The following is a 15,104-nucleotide window of genomic DNA, read 5'->3' as shown; positions in this document are numbered from 1 at the left end:
CCTGCTGAGAAAAGAAAACAAACTATTAAAGCCATTAAAAGTTGTTTTGACTCAGTATGAACATTACCTCCAAAGTGTTTAGTTCAGCCACTAAACTTTCAAAAAGATGACTAAATGTGTCATTCCTAGAGCTCTTTGGGAAAAAAAAAAAGAAAAAAAGAAAAAAAAGAGGGGGAAAAAGCAACTGGAGATGTATACTTTTCAAAGACCTTGGTTCTGAGGTTTGTTTTCTCTTGACTACTCACTGCACCATAATTGACTTCCTATATTGTAAACCCAAGATAAACAGATACATAGGTCCTTGAGCACTGTACAACTGTTTCTCTCTCTGCAGATTTGCCCCTATCATTTAGCTCCTCATATAGTCCATAACGATCAATAAGTAGACCCTGGCTCCTTCAAGAGGGATATAAATCACTACCCACCTTGTGGGGGTACGTCAGTTATACAGCAAGGCTACTTCAGCTTCTCAATCTGAAACTTTGTGGCAGTTTCATCTAAATGAATCACAGAGCTTTATATTAAGTTACCTACAACATGGAATAATGCAATCAATACAACAGCTGATGTCTTATTTTTGGGTTAAATTCAATTTATTCTTACAATGTCTCCACTATTTCAGCTTTCACTATGCTACAGACTTAGGCATTAACAATGCACAAACTTTATTTTAGAGGCTGCCAGGAGCAGATTCGTGGAGTATCCGGCAGGTACATGAAGGTCTGCATGCCTGGGGATACCAAAAGTGATTTGAGGCTAACAGGAAAAGTAATCTGGTAAAATACCTGGCAATGAAATAGCAACTTTTAGACTGTAAAGCCTAGGTCTGCAGTTGGAACTGTAATCTAAAAGTCATAGATCACATGGAACTCTGAATACTACACGTGGCTCACAAAAATAGTTTTCTTCAATCCAAGGACTCTAGTTTAAGGTAAACTTATGTTTTTAAAGGATGAAGAGCTAGATTCTGTACTACAAGTTTCACTGGCTCAAGACAGGAAAAGGAGGAGCACAACTTGAGGTAGGTCTCTATCACTTTGCAGTATCTGCTTTTGTAGTTCTGTCAGAGAAACTAAAGCTTTACTCAGTGTGCCCATACAGTCTGAAAGAACAACAGCACTTTGATATAGACACTTTCTCTTTCAGGCTCCCAGCCAACCTCTTTCCACGACCATCAGGACAAGTGGCACAGCTGCTCATGCTGATCCTGAACACCCCTTCTTAAGCAGCAAGGCCATGATCCTCATCCATTTCAGAAGAGGCCTTAGTACATACGTATAGTTTATCCTAACACTTCAGCAAGTCCCTTTTTAAAACAAGAAAAAGAAATCCTCTTCTTGGTGTTTCATCTTGCCTGTACATTCTTTCCCAAGCCATTTTTGTTCAGTTTTAAAATACTATTACCATTTGCATGAGTTGCACTAGTGACCAGCAAACCCAGCTACGAGTCAATGTCCCCACTCTGTGTATGCAACAGACCTGAAATATTGTCTCTTCCCAAAAGCATTTGTAGTCTGCAGAACCTTCAGTCTGTATATTTAGAAAAAGTCATGAGGTCAAACATGATGTTATGTCTAACATAAATGATGAAAATTATTCCAGATAGATTCCTGTTCCCTTTTCCATTAGGAAGGCTTGATTAAATTAAAAGCCAGCAAATGTAAAGTACACAGAAGACATCCTTTTATATTCAGACTAATGTGTGGAACTCACAGATACCTCTGAGTTTTTGTGGCAGTAAATAGCTTAGGAAGCTTCAAACAAGAATCAGACATCGACAAACAAGCATGACATCTGTAATTTCAATACCAAGAATGAAAATTACAAGGAATGTCGATCACCTGGCCTGAAACAAGTCTGCTGGTCAGTAGATACACTTCTTCATAAAGGAGAAAGGGAAAAAAAATAAATTAAAAAAAAAAAAATCTTCATTTGAATCATAAGCACTGGATATTCATCACTGACAAACATAATCCTAGAACATACAGACATTTTCCTGTTTTGACTTTATATAAGACAGTTACTCTCATTTCACACTCACTCTAACAGCACTGTGGTTCAGAGGGTTATTCATGATTCACAGCACTATGAAAACAGAATTCAACTCTTCTGGTTTTATTGAAGGTCTTCAGTATCAACAGAAGCATTCTTGTATTGAATCCTGATGGGCTAGCAGTCTACCACTTTCTCTAGTTTGGAGTAGTGATGAGGTTTTCATTCCCTTTGTGCAATTTACAGAGACCTTGCATGTTTCTTAACACACCCCAATCTGGATCAGAAAAAATAATCATAACCTGAAACCAAAACTATCACTCACCACTTCTTCCTTACGTACAGACTCTTATAATCCATCATCTCTCACTTCCCCATTCTATTTGCCTTCTTCCCACAATGTACCTTTTTCTTACATTTTAGAATTTCTTAGCCTTTAATATTTCCTGCTTCTTAATTCTGCCTGCCTTAATTTTTAATTCCAAATTAATCTCTCTACAACAGCTGGAATCCTGCTGGAATAACAGTTTCTACAATTACTTGTAGTCTTTCCATCAAAGAAGCTTTCCCACAAGTACAATGGCAAACAGAAATCAGTCATATTTGGACAACAGGTCTCTCAACAGACATTATTGTACTCTATTATCCTCTACTTCTATTGTTATGCTTACTGGAGAGGGTGGAAAGTTTCTTGTGAGGACTTTAAACTCTCTATTCCCTTTCTGGGTTCATTTAACATACATTGTAATCACACTGCTGAGACAAATTCATTTGAAATGCATGCAGATTAACACATCTAATTTTGTTCTCTAGGTGTTCCTCTGCAAATTAGTCTGAGCACTGGCCTTAGCAGTAGTATTTTCAACAGACTTCAGTGTCTGGTTCACTTGCTTACATTATGTTACCTCTTAGTAAGTCCTCATATTTACTTGGTTTGCAACTCCGAAAATTATCAACTGCCAGCCTTCAAAGTCAGAATACCTGCCTAGTTTCTCTTTGTACCATTGCCTATCCTCAGAATTCAGTTTTAAAACTTTTGTGATAATATATAAGACCAGATTCAAGTCAATTACCTTCACAGTATTTTGGGTCTGTGAAGGCAGTTATGGTGATTATGGTAACAAATACTTCATACTGTGTTTTTTTAATGGCAATAGTCTTGATGTAAAGTCCCATCAAGAACAGTTGAAACTGATAAGAGTCTTATACAGCTGCATGGCTAGTTTTGAGGTGGGAGTATGGGGTCCTCTTTTTTTGCCTGCTATTGCGCATCCACAAACAAAAAGAGCATACATCATTCCTAAATTGTTAGATTTACTTATGGCTTTGGGCGAGAGTTCCAGAAAAAGCAATCTGCCTAACATAATAGGAGCAAACAGATACAGCAGAATAGTTCTGAAATTAATCTGTTTCTCAAGCATCTCCATCATATGAGGAGGATTTTCAAGAGCACTTTTTGCTTATCTTCATTTCTGATTAAGAAAATACTACAAATCCTGTTCACTTCACAGAAAGGAAATGATATCAACAGTGTGGACTTTTTACTACAAAAAATAAAAGCCCATAATGGTAAGCAGGTGCTGAAGAATTCAGTAAGCTAATCGGCAAGAAATTGTAGGGACAGCAAGACCAAGAAAGCATAGATGAAGATGCAACAAAATGCAGCATGCAAGGAGCAGCTAAAGAATTCAAATAATGTATAACAATAAGGAGGTAGATAAAAGCGTATTCAGAGACGTAGTAGGGGAAAAGTAGAGAAAATGTAGAGATTTCCCATTAGAAATAGCAGCTTACAATGGTTTTGACCCACTGTGAGAAATCAGCAGAAACCATAAGTGGAGTCACATTCAAGTTGTCATTTCTGCATACAGAAGACAACTCTGCACCTATTATCTGACCTGTTATGCAGCTTTCCTAACCCTCATGTTAACATGCAAGTGCTGATATTGAGCCTTTTCTTAGCAATGCCTTCTTTAGACTGAAACCAAAGAATTCAGTTTATTCTGTAAAGCAGAAAAATAACACATTCCATATCTATTAAACAACACAACAGTAGTATATCTTTCTTTCTAACTCTGACTTGTACTACATCCCTCCAGTCTTTGAGGAAAAGAGGACCAGGAGGAAAAAACTTAACCTTACTCCCCACAGAATGAATAAATACAGCCAAAACACGAGCATGGAAAGTAACATTTATGGGCCCTAGGTACCAAAGCTTGCACACATATAGCTCATAGTGAATAATGCATACGGTTTAAAGTCAGTTAAAATAAGTGCCAGGTCAGTTACCAGGCAGCAGAAAATTTGCAAGGCTTTGAAATAAAATTCTTTTTTTGATTCTCTCTCAGAGGTACTAATAACTGAACTAAGATGCAGATAGTGACTAAAGTGAAAAGCGGGCAAGAGTTGGCCAGTTCCGCAGTCTTTCATTCCTACATCTAACAAGACTGGTGGAGCTGAAGAGGCAACAGTAACATGAAAGAGCCAGCTTTGATTTTGTGAAACAAGTTCTTGACATCATGTCAGGTCCTAAAGCACTATTGTGCCTCAGAAATGGAAAGGATTTGTTTTGGCTGAAAATTTCGGCAAGAAAGCATCAGACTTAGGATCTACCACCATAGGCCAGTTGCCTTGATTCCAGTTTAAATTAAACTTCAGAAACATTACGTATTTGGCTGTCAGATCACAACCTTTGCATGACCTATAACTTCCCACTGTGTGTTCATACAGATGCTTCAAGGCTAGCCTCTGTTCAGATGAATTTAGCTCGTCAGACTGCCGACTGCTGGGTGCATTTTCCAGCGTTGGAAAGGTACCAGGGGTTCTCCAGCAAGGCCATTACGCTGAGGGTATTTATGAAATGAAAGAGGGAAATGAATGAAAATCAGGTAGTATATTTTCCCCACAGCACTGTACACTCCTCTTTATTTTACTTTCTCTGGTCAGTGAGCCAAAGGCTTAAACAAGCAGTAAATTGCTGCAATGAAAATGCAGGCAGCTGATTATTCACAGGAGTTCCAAAGCTTTTCAGTCACTGCTTTCCAGGATTCCATAGAAAGGTGTTTAAATTGCAGCTACTTTTTCCTTGATGTGCTTGTCCCTGTCAAAATGCGTTGTTTGTATGAACACAGCTCAGGCAATTCTGATTAACTTCAGTCAATAACTTACCCCTAATGGCAATGTTTTCTCATGATCCAAGGACTGTAACTGTTATTAACAGTGACAATATCTTTTTCTATGCTGGAGCAGGAAAAGTTATTTTTATACCAAGACTTGTCAGGAAACATGGAAATAATTATTCTTAATAGTGAGTAAAGCATTCCAGGAAAGGTTAATTTTGAATGTCTGTTTTTCTTGGAAAAAACCAGGTGATTATTTTGCTGGTTAGAATTAAGAAATTCAAAAAACAATAAAAATGGAGCTTTATATTTTGAGGTAAGGTTTTGCTCATGTATTTACTAGAACTGCATTAAGCTACATTTCTATTTGAGCACTGAAAAGCACCAGAAATAAACTGCAGAAATTCCAACATTCACAATTATTAGGTTACATTTCTACTGACACAGTTAAAATAAGAAACTGGTTTGTTTCTTAACCATTTATAAAGAATCCTGGTCTCACACAGGCACGCCTGGGAAAGCCTTGCCCTAAGTAAATTATGCAAAGACTCTTGAGTAGCATTATTCAATATGATTAATTCACATAAAATTCACAGCATATTCTTCCAGGTGAGCAGCAGCCAACCAGCTACCAGTTCCTACGGAGGCATGATAAACCATATACCACCTAATAAATAATTCAGCAACAACACAGGGCTATGCAATAATGATTGACATCCATATTAATTTATAGAAAACAAGCAGACAATGAACTATTGCACTTTTTCAGTGTTGGAAGACTTGGCAGAAAATTTAGAGGTAAATTATTTCTGTCAAGGTTTTTCTTCTTTGCATTCTGTTGGACATTACTAGCTTAGGTTACTCTCCCTGCAGAATCCACACTAAGACAATTTGGAAACACTGAACCAAGTCTTTGCCTTCCTTTGCTAAGTATGAAGCATAAGCTGCCTCAGAATCGCAGAAGTTTTTACAGGAAATCCAGAAACAAGATGGTTTTGTCCCCACAAGTTTTACCGTCACAAGGTTTAAACATGGCATTTTGTATTGCACTTCATGATACTTAGATACTTTTGTCTCCTCTCCTGTTCCAGTGACTTAAGCAACTGAAAGACAGCATTACTTTGCTTTGATAATCAACTGCTCTACACATTCAGAAATGGGAAAACCCCAGTCCCTTTTCTCCCCTCAGTGCAACCAGCATTTATGAAAAAGGTACATTAATGACTACCATTAAAAAGTGTACATTGCTTTCAAACAGGTTTTCATACGTCGTGTTCATTTAATCAGCCATGTTTCATACCATTTTAAAAATATTATGTTTACATAATTTAATAATTTAATTTATATAATTTAATAAATATTAACTTTATTAAAATACCTTAACTTACCCATTTGTATTTTAGTAATCAATATTGCTTCCACTTTAATTAGTCTTACAGGTATATGCAAGTTTTGGTAAAGTATTGTATTAATTTTTTGTAATGTTTAATATTAACAACCTGTACAAAGACATCTGTTCTTCTTCTGAATTATAGCCTGGATATTGCTTTTCTTTCAAGCTCCTGTATAGAAATAAAAGAACAAGTCCATGACCATTTTCCAAGAGCAAAAGATACTCAATCTATATATTATCTTCTGTGAATTATTTCTTTGATAGTCTGCAAGCACTCAAGTACAGTTTAAACATACCATTTCACACCTGCATGGCCCACAACCTTAAATCCCTATAAACTGTATCCTTTCAGGAAGTCTTTGGGTACATAGGCATGTAAGGACAGACAATTCTAAATATCATATGGGAAAATCAACCCAGAGAGACTATTGTGATGACAGATTTGGGCTTTTTCTTATGTCTTCAAGCTATTGCAGACCTAGCATTTCATGTCTGTCATCATGGGACTTATCTTGGACAATGTGGGGCAGAAATTTACATGGACTCCTGGAACAGAGTCTCATACTTGTTGGTGGTGTGATCTGCTTCCTCTAAAGTAGATTCACTTTAGTAAGCATCATACTGGAAACCAGTGTTAAAGTCTTCTGCAAAGAACTAGGAATAGTATAAAGAAACCATGTCTGAAATTCACTATTTTGTACCTATTTTTCTTGCATAAAGCAGAAACTATCTCATTTTGAACTATATAAAAAAGTGGGGGGGTGGGGGTAATAAAATTGAGGAACCTTTACAACAGCACCAGTATCTCACTTACAATTTTTGAAAATGTCATCCTTTATTAAAACCACAGAATATATCCACAGAAATGTGGAGACCAGTGACAAGTGGTGTTGCTTTGTGTATTGGGAGCAGCACTGTTCAACATCTTTGCCAGCAACATGGACAGTGGGATTGAGTGCACTCTCAGCAAGTTTGCCATAGACACTAAGCTGTGTGGTGCGGTCCACACTCTGGAGGGAAGGGATGTCATCCAGAGGGACCTTGATAGGCTTGAGATGTGGGCCAGTGCAAACCTCATGAAGTTCAACAAAGTCAAGTGCAAGGTCCTACACCGAGGTTGGGGCGATCCCAGGCACAGCTACAGGCTGGACAGAGAATGATTGAGAGCAGCCCTGAAGAGAAGGACTTGGAGGTGCTGGTTGATGAGAAGCTCAACGTGCCCCCGCAGTGTGGGTCTGCAGCCCACAAAGCTGGCCATAGCTGGGGCTGCACCAAAAAGATCCTGGCCAGCAGGTCAAGGGAGGTGATTCTCCCTCTCTACTCTGCTCTTGTGAGACCCCACCTGCAGTACTGCAGTCAGCTCTGGGGTTCCCAAGAGGAAGACAGATGTGGACCTACTTGAGCGAGTCCACAGGAGGGCCGCAAAGATGAATAGAGGGCTGAAGCACCTCCCCAGTGAAGACAGGCTGAGCAGCTTGGCCTTGTTCAGCCTGGAGAAGAGAAGGCTCCAGGGAGACCTTAGAGCAGCTGCCAGTACCCAGGGGGACCTAAGAGAAATCTGGAGAGGGACTTTTTACAAGAGCATGAAGTGACAGGACAAGGAGGGGAATGGCTTTATACTGAAAGAGGGTAGGTTTTGATTAGACATAGCAAAAAAGTTCTTCACTATGAGGGTGGTGAGACACTGGAACAGGTTTTCCAGGGAAGCTGTGGCTGCCCCATCCCTGGCAGAGTTCAAGATCAGTTTGGATAGGGCTTTGAGCAACCTGATCCAATGGAAGGCACCCCTGTTCACCGCAGGGAGTTAGGCCTAGACTATCTTTAAGGCCCTTTCCAACCCAAACAATCCAATGATTCTATGAAATACCTAAGAGTTAATACATGTTTTTGAAAATAATTCTGGATGCCTATATGAAAGAGAAGTTTGTTTATGTCCAAAACCTAGTTTAGCTCCTGTCACACAGGAGAAGAGAGTGAAAGACACAAAAAAAAAAAAAAAAAAAAAAAAATTGCCCACTGTAATATTTAAATCCCATTTTACCACCAAAAACAACTGGCACATTTCTTGTATTTTCCCGTCTATGAGTAAGTGGGTGTTCCTGTTGTTAAAATCAGCATGGAAGTGCTCTCTAAAATTCCAGCTAAGTAAACCTTAATCTTATATCTAATTCATTATCACTATCAACAAGCAACAGCCATGGAATGGCTATTACTGATCTCTAAATGTAAACTACAGAGAAACTCAAACCAAATGCAGTTCTGCTTTAATATGTTTAATTGCCACTTGACACGTAATCCCATTTGAACATGTATTGCTGTTATTTTTTAGAGGATAAACAAAATGTGCTTGCTCATAGTCTTCTTATATCATGTAATGCTGTTTTCATCCACACTGATTATAAATTCTTGTCATAGTTAGCAGGTGCTAGACTGCAACTTCAAGTTGAACCATGAATAAATAAGGAATACAAATTTGTAGAGACTGACGTGTGCTGAAATTCCAGACTTTAAAATTAGCAATGGATCCTGCTACCAACCTTGATAACGCTCAGGAAATAAGCTGATGTTGCCAGGTGGGACTATCTTCATTGACAACATTTTCTTAACTGGCAACTTCAATTAGACTTTGAAAGAATGTGAGAATTGATCATGAATGATTTCAACATTTCATGGAATCTACCTGAATTTTAATCTAGCAATTTGAATCCAAAGCCAGCTAAACCTCTGATTGTATCTAAACACCTATTTAAATACAGAGTCTTCCACGAATTTAGAGCATCAATAGCAACACACTGATTAATAACAGTAATTCTGAGCATCTTTGGCCACAGAGGTACCAGACAGATAAAACAATCCTCTTTCTGTTGTAAAGAGCATGAAAAACAAACCTTTTGCTGCTTAAGCAACTTTCCATTTGTCAGCACATCACTTGTGTTGCCATCTTCACTTTAGGCTTTCAAACCACTCTAAGTTTTATCACTCAGACTACCCTCCCAGAAAATCACCACGTAGTATGCTAGTGGTTTGGATTCTATAATATCCATTTGGCAGTGCTGGATTACTACCAGTTTTCTTAACACCACGTTTCCACTCATAGCAAGTTGGCATAAAACACTATCATGAGCAATACTGTGTGATATCTACTATTTTTGCCAGGTTTGCAAGGCCCAAACCTGTCCTAGATAATCTAGAGAAGCAGAAGGCATAGGGTTTTTCCCCATTGACAATATACTCTTGGCTTTTAGTGATTTCTTTGTAATCTCTTATGTACTTAAAAATAGCTAATTATATTGTTTGGAAATTGAGTTTGGTCCTGCAAAGCACTTCAGCTTCTTTGGGGAATGTGGATGTTTGTCACTGATTTTTCATAAACAAGGGGCAGCCTCCATGGTGAACGAAGACCTGAGCACTGGAGACAGAGTACAGCATCTTCCTTTCAGCTGTCTTACTTAGAACCATAACATCCTTTGATGTTTACCTTCTTTATGAAAAATATCCCAGTCTAGCAGCAGAATACTCTCAGTCAATTTGTAGGTAATGCATAAGCCACTGGGAACAGCCAAATGCCCACCCAGCCACTTGTCCAATACCCCCACTCAACAGGACAGGGGTTGAAAATAGAATGAAAAATCCCATGGGTCAAGACAAAGACAGGGAGATTGCTTAGCAGCTACCATCACAGGCAAAAGAGACTCAACTTGGGGCAAATTAATTCAATTTATTGCCAATTAAAATAGATTTGGATAGCGAGAAACAAAGATAAATTAAAATGACACCTTTCTTCACAGTGGTCTACTTCCCTCAGAAATTCAGAAGATCATCCTTGAGATACCTTGTCTTCGCACTCAACAGAAGCCACCTTCAGAGGTTTTGAGTTGCTGCACCTCTTCTAATTTCTTTGTCTATTCCCTGGTGCCCCACTAGGTATCACAACTTCTGGGCTTTCTTAACTTCCAATTTCTGACTGTCAGTCTCAGTATCCCAGCATCAGAGCAACCAGACAGCGATCCATTCATCTGATTGGCAGACATAATCTTTCCACATATCTCAAAGTTCACTCAGGGACCTGGTGATTTCTGCCTAGAGTGGCTTCTGTCACCTAATTCTCCTGTTTCCTTGCGGAAGGACCAGCTTCCTGATCAGACTCTTCCTCCTCCCTTACTAATCGATGCCATGAACCTGTCAAATTCTGCTTCCAGTTTTTCTTTTTGACTACTAGGGTCACTACTGTAGGTAAGATTTGGCTGCCTGTCCCCAGATGTAGAGGCCCTCCTTCCTCTGCTTTAATGAAGCTGAACAGGTGCCCAGTAGTCACAGTGCCAGTAGTTGATGGGTCTTATTCAGGTAGGCAAGGCACTCTTCTGTCAAGTAGTGCACCAATTTAATGGTATTACATGCCTGTTTAGGCAGAGAATCCCATGCTTCGGAAGGTGGTAACTGCCCTTGGAACCTGCCCAAATCCTCCCACACACCCTGCATGTTTCAGGGCATGTTTCTCTCTCAACTCATCAACAAGTTGTTTAACCTTAACCTGAGTGAAACCAGGTTCCACACCTCCAGCAATGCCAGCTAAGACCAAACAGCTTAGATGGACAATGCTTTGTCAATATCGTAGAAAACGTGAAGTTAAATGCCAAAACCACCATCATTAATACTGACTTGTGAAGGGAAGGCAGTTAGGAAAAATTCCATTACACTATGCATCCTGACAGCTCTGACACCCTATGCAAAAAGGATTTTATTAGATATAGAAAAAGAACTGATCCGTGCACTGGGTTCACAACAGAGAATCCAACCGTATATTCACTGCCAAGTGTCCAAACTTTCAGGAGAGGTGACCCTACCAACACTTAAAATTCAGTTCTTCAACAGCCCCTAGAGCAATATTAATGGAGATAGTAAAATACTGGAAAGCCTATGGAAGTAAAGAGGTACATAACTCCATTACCAAGTGTTACATTGAAAACCAGCATGTGCAGCAATATACCCTTTCTTCCTAAAGTTCCTTACACAAACCATTGTATGTAAGAGTTTGAGAGACTGTCAAATTACAAAAGACCATTTTCATTTGCAGCTATCTAGCATGTCTCCTCTCTAATGATCTGAGTAAACTGGGGGCTTCATCTGTGTATTTCATTTGCTTTCTGTTACCCACACAGATGCTGGAAAGTCAGTTACATGCTTTGTCGTGATGCAATCCCAAGGGATAGAGAAAAGATTCATCCATCTTGCAAGATTCTGACAAAACTTAATTGATGTTTATTATGTAATATAAAACCCAGTGGCCTGCATAAACACGATTAGACACATGATGTTGAGCATCTTTCTTCCTAATCTCTTCACATCAAAACTAATTGCTGCCAAAAGAGCTATCACCTCATTTCCCTTAAGAATACAGTTTATTTTCCTAGCATACTTTTTGTATTTGGTTACTCCAACACTATTCCAATCATTGTTTTAATACAAAGCCATGATCAGTTCTTGCCTTCTTTCCCTTTGATTATCAGACACTTTTTAAAGCTTTATCATCCTTACTTTCATAGCTTAATAAATTTTCTCACTGAACTCTCCACTACATTTGGACACTATCAATTTCAGAACATCTGCCATTCTCCCTTAGGCACAATTGTAACCTCTTTTTCTGTCCTGTCTTAATCTCAGTTTTCCTCCAGATCCAGAAATTCCTTTGCTTCTCACTAATACAACAAATTCCCATTTCCAGTAGCAAGGAGGCTGAACTTCTAGCTAGGCCTCCAACCCAAATTTGGGAATACTTGCTTAGATACAGCACAAACAAGGTCCCAACTCCATGCCTGAGAAGAGTCAGACCACCCCAGAAAGTCCCCAGTATCTGATGGTCCAGTCCTGGCTCAATGTAATCCCCCATAATTCCCAACATATCATTCCTAGATTAAATAGAAGTCAAATGTATTTCTCAGGTCTCTTTCTGATACCTTGAATTTAGTTAAGCTAAACTTTTCCTGTCTGCTTTGAGCAATAGCAATATTGAAGACAGAGCAGGAAGAGAGCTATTTAGCCAGGTGTCCATTTGTAAAGGCTTCCTCTTAGTGAGTCAGAGCAGAGTAAGGGGTTGATACAGTGTGGCTGATAATAAATCTGTCGGTAAATTAACGGCTTTGTTTAGCTCATTATTACAAAAAAAATCTTGATTTCACATTCACTCCTACTTCCCTTGATTAAAAGAATGCTCTTAAAAGGCTTTTGTTTTTTCGCTTAGCTGGGTACTTGTATAAAAAAAGACTAAACAGCATGTCAGTGTTAATGCATGCCTTGGTTCCTGCTTGTATACAGATGACCAAATTCATAGCACCGCAGTTTCACTGCAACTTACTTATGAGTAAGTTTGCTAGATTTGCCACTTCCTAAAAATCAATTATGACAACTCAAAGAAAATGTCTTTTCTTCTAGTTCTGCAAGCATACATAAAACATGTGCAAGCCCTAGAATACTTCTTATTTCAACCAACTGTTGGGCACAATCCAGACAATACAAAGCAATAGCCAGCCTGTTTTACAATCAGAACATCCCATCCAGCCCTAAAAGAAGTCTTCTATACTCGATTACCAGCACAAGAGTATGTGAAAACCTACCTGAAAAATGCATTGTAATTTCCACAGAAATTCCATTATTAGCATTTAATAGGTGAGAATTTCTGACAAAAAGCTCAGTGCAATGCTGCTGGACAGATTCTCAGAGGCTTCTCAAGCAATTGAACTAAATAGAGTAGCATAGTGCTTGATAAAGGATTCTATTCAAACTTTCAAGCTGAAATGTTTCACATATCCATGGAGTAGAGGATCAAGTAAATGGCCTAATAGGAAACTAAGGTTTGTACCACCGAAGTACCTAGGTTTTGTGTTTAATGTAGGAGACTGTTTTCCTTTGGCTCTATGTATGGACAGTGACAAGAGGGAGCACCAAAATCAGGTGAACAATAAGACACCACTATGGAGTGGTAATACAAGAAGGCGGCACAGCATTCCTGAAAGCTACAAGGCATTTACAAAAAGACCATGGATGCTTTCACCCAAACTGATATTGTTACAGTTCGTTTCTTCTGTTCACTGAAAAAACCATACTTAGTACATGCCAGTCCTGAAACATTCCATCATTAATTTCAAATTATGCGCATTGAATGGTGCAGATGAAAAACACAAGCATAAGTCTAGAACATAATACTATTCTCAATATTGCTTTACTCTTTTTATTTTAATGCTGATGGTTTTCCAAATATGCTACATCTTATCTACACAGCCTCCTAGAGATACAGCTTCTGCTCCAAATAGATTGCAATCCAAAACTGCAACAAAAATAAACAACGAAAGGAGAAACATTGATTGCTTTAAGATAATTACTTAGGCGAGATTAGCTATCTGACTGCTAAAAGTCATAATTGTGGAGTTCGAGGAGCAATACAATCAGGGAAAGACCAATATTATAGCACAGAGCAAAAGGAAAGCATCCCAGTGATGACAGTGTCAGACACAAAGACTGAAACAAAAAAAAAAAAAAAAAAAAAAACACAACCAGAAAAAAGAGACTAAAAGAAGTCAGGCAGATCAGAATGACAAGAGAATAAAAAGGCAACAGAAGCTAAACAGGTATGGAGCCAACTGTCAATGGCCTTAAAGGAATGGTGTTTAAGAAATAAATAATAAAGAAAAGTAAATAGAAGGATTAAAAAAGACATTATCAATCCAGCAGGGAAGACAAAACGTTAGTCCTCATCATTTGAGCAATATTCATCAAAAGAAAAATATAGACACAAAGACATTGCAAAAATCAAAGTGAAAGTCAAAGATTCAAAATATGAACCATCACAAAAATTGAAATATGGATATACTATGTTTGATAGAACTAAAATGATCATATTTTAGTGAATATCTACAAAGATAAACTCTAGAACTAAAAAGCAACCATTCTCATAAAGACAGCCTTTGCCTGTCCAATACACATCTGCACTATTGCTCTGGTAATATAAAAATACACATACATACTGACTTGGCCAGCAGCAAGTCTGATGTTTTAAAAAACAAACGAGTCTGCATAATATCAGTGCTTTGGCTTTCAACAGCAAAGATCAGAATAAATTGTACAACTGAAAATGCCAGGTTGAAATCACAAGACTGGAAAAAAGTTCAAGTAATCCAAACCATTCAATAATTTGGGGTTTCAAAGAACCAGGAGACACCATTAGTGAAACACATGAAATTGTCTCACACATCACACTTCCAGATCACATTGGGAAACCAGAATTCTTCAGTCCCTACTTCCATTCTAAAATCTGTGTATGAAACATTCCTCTAGAGTGTGCAAAAGCACAAAAGTACTAATGCCATACATCCATATAGAAGTGTTAGTAATTAACATCTACTTCAGCAAAAGTTAACACCATTGATTAGGTTGGCACACATCTTCACATCCCTTTCCCAAGATCTGCTCTACCATCTTGCCACTTCTTTTCATTCCTTAGGTAGGTGAACATGGAAATTGCAGGTAGTTTGAGTGGCATGGTTCTGAAATGAAAGGGCTGTTTGCAGGACAAGAGGGTGAGGACAGGCAGAGAAGTCATACTCGGA

The 15,104-nt window shown here is 38.4% G+C and overlaps 1 protein-coding gene across 1 annotated transcript in view; it reads right to left on the bottom strand.

Moving 5' to 3' along the window:
• The window catches only part of GRM1 (glutamate receptor, metabotropic 1), a 136,017-nt gene that overhangs the window by 119,177 nt on the left and 1,736 nt on the right, over window positions 1–15,104 (bottom strand). The window lies entirely within an intron of this gene.

Source organism: Nestor notabilis, unplaced genomic scaffold (genome assembly GCF_000696875.1).
Source record: "Nestor notabilis isolate BGI_N333 unplaced genomic scaffold, ASM69687v1 scaffold13094, whole genome shotgun sequence".
Taxonomy (NCBI): domain Eukaryota; kingdom Metazoa; phylum Chordata; class Aves; order Psittaciformes; family Psittacidae; genus Nestor; species Nestor notabilis.
This window is presented reverse-complemented; position numbering and strand designations above follow the sequence as displayed.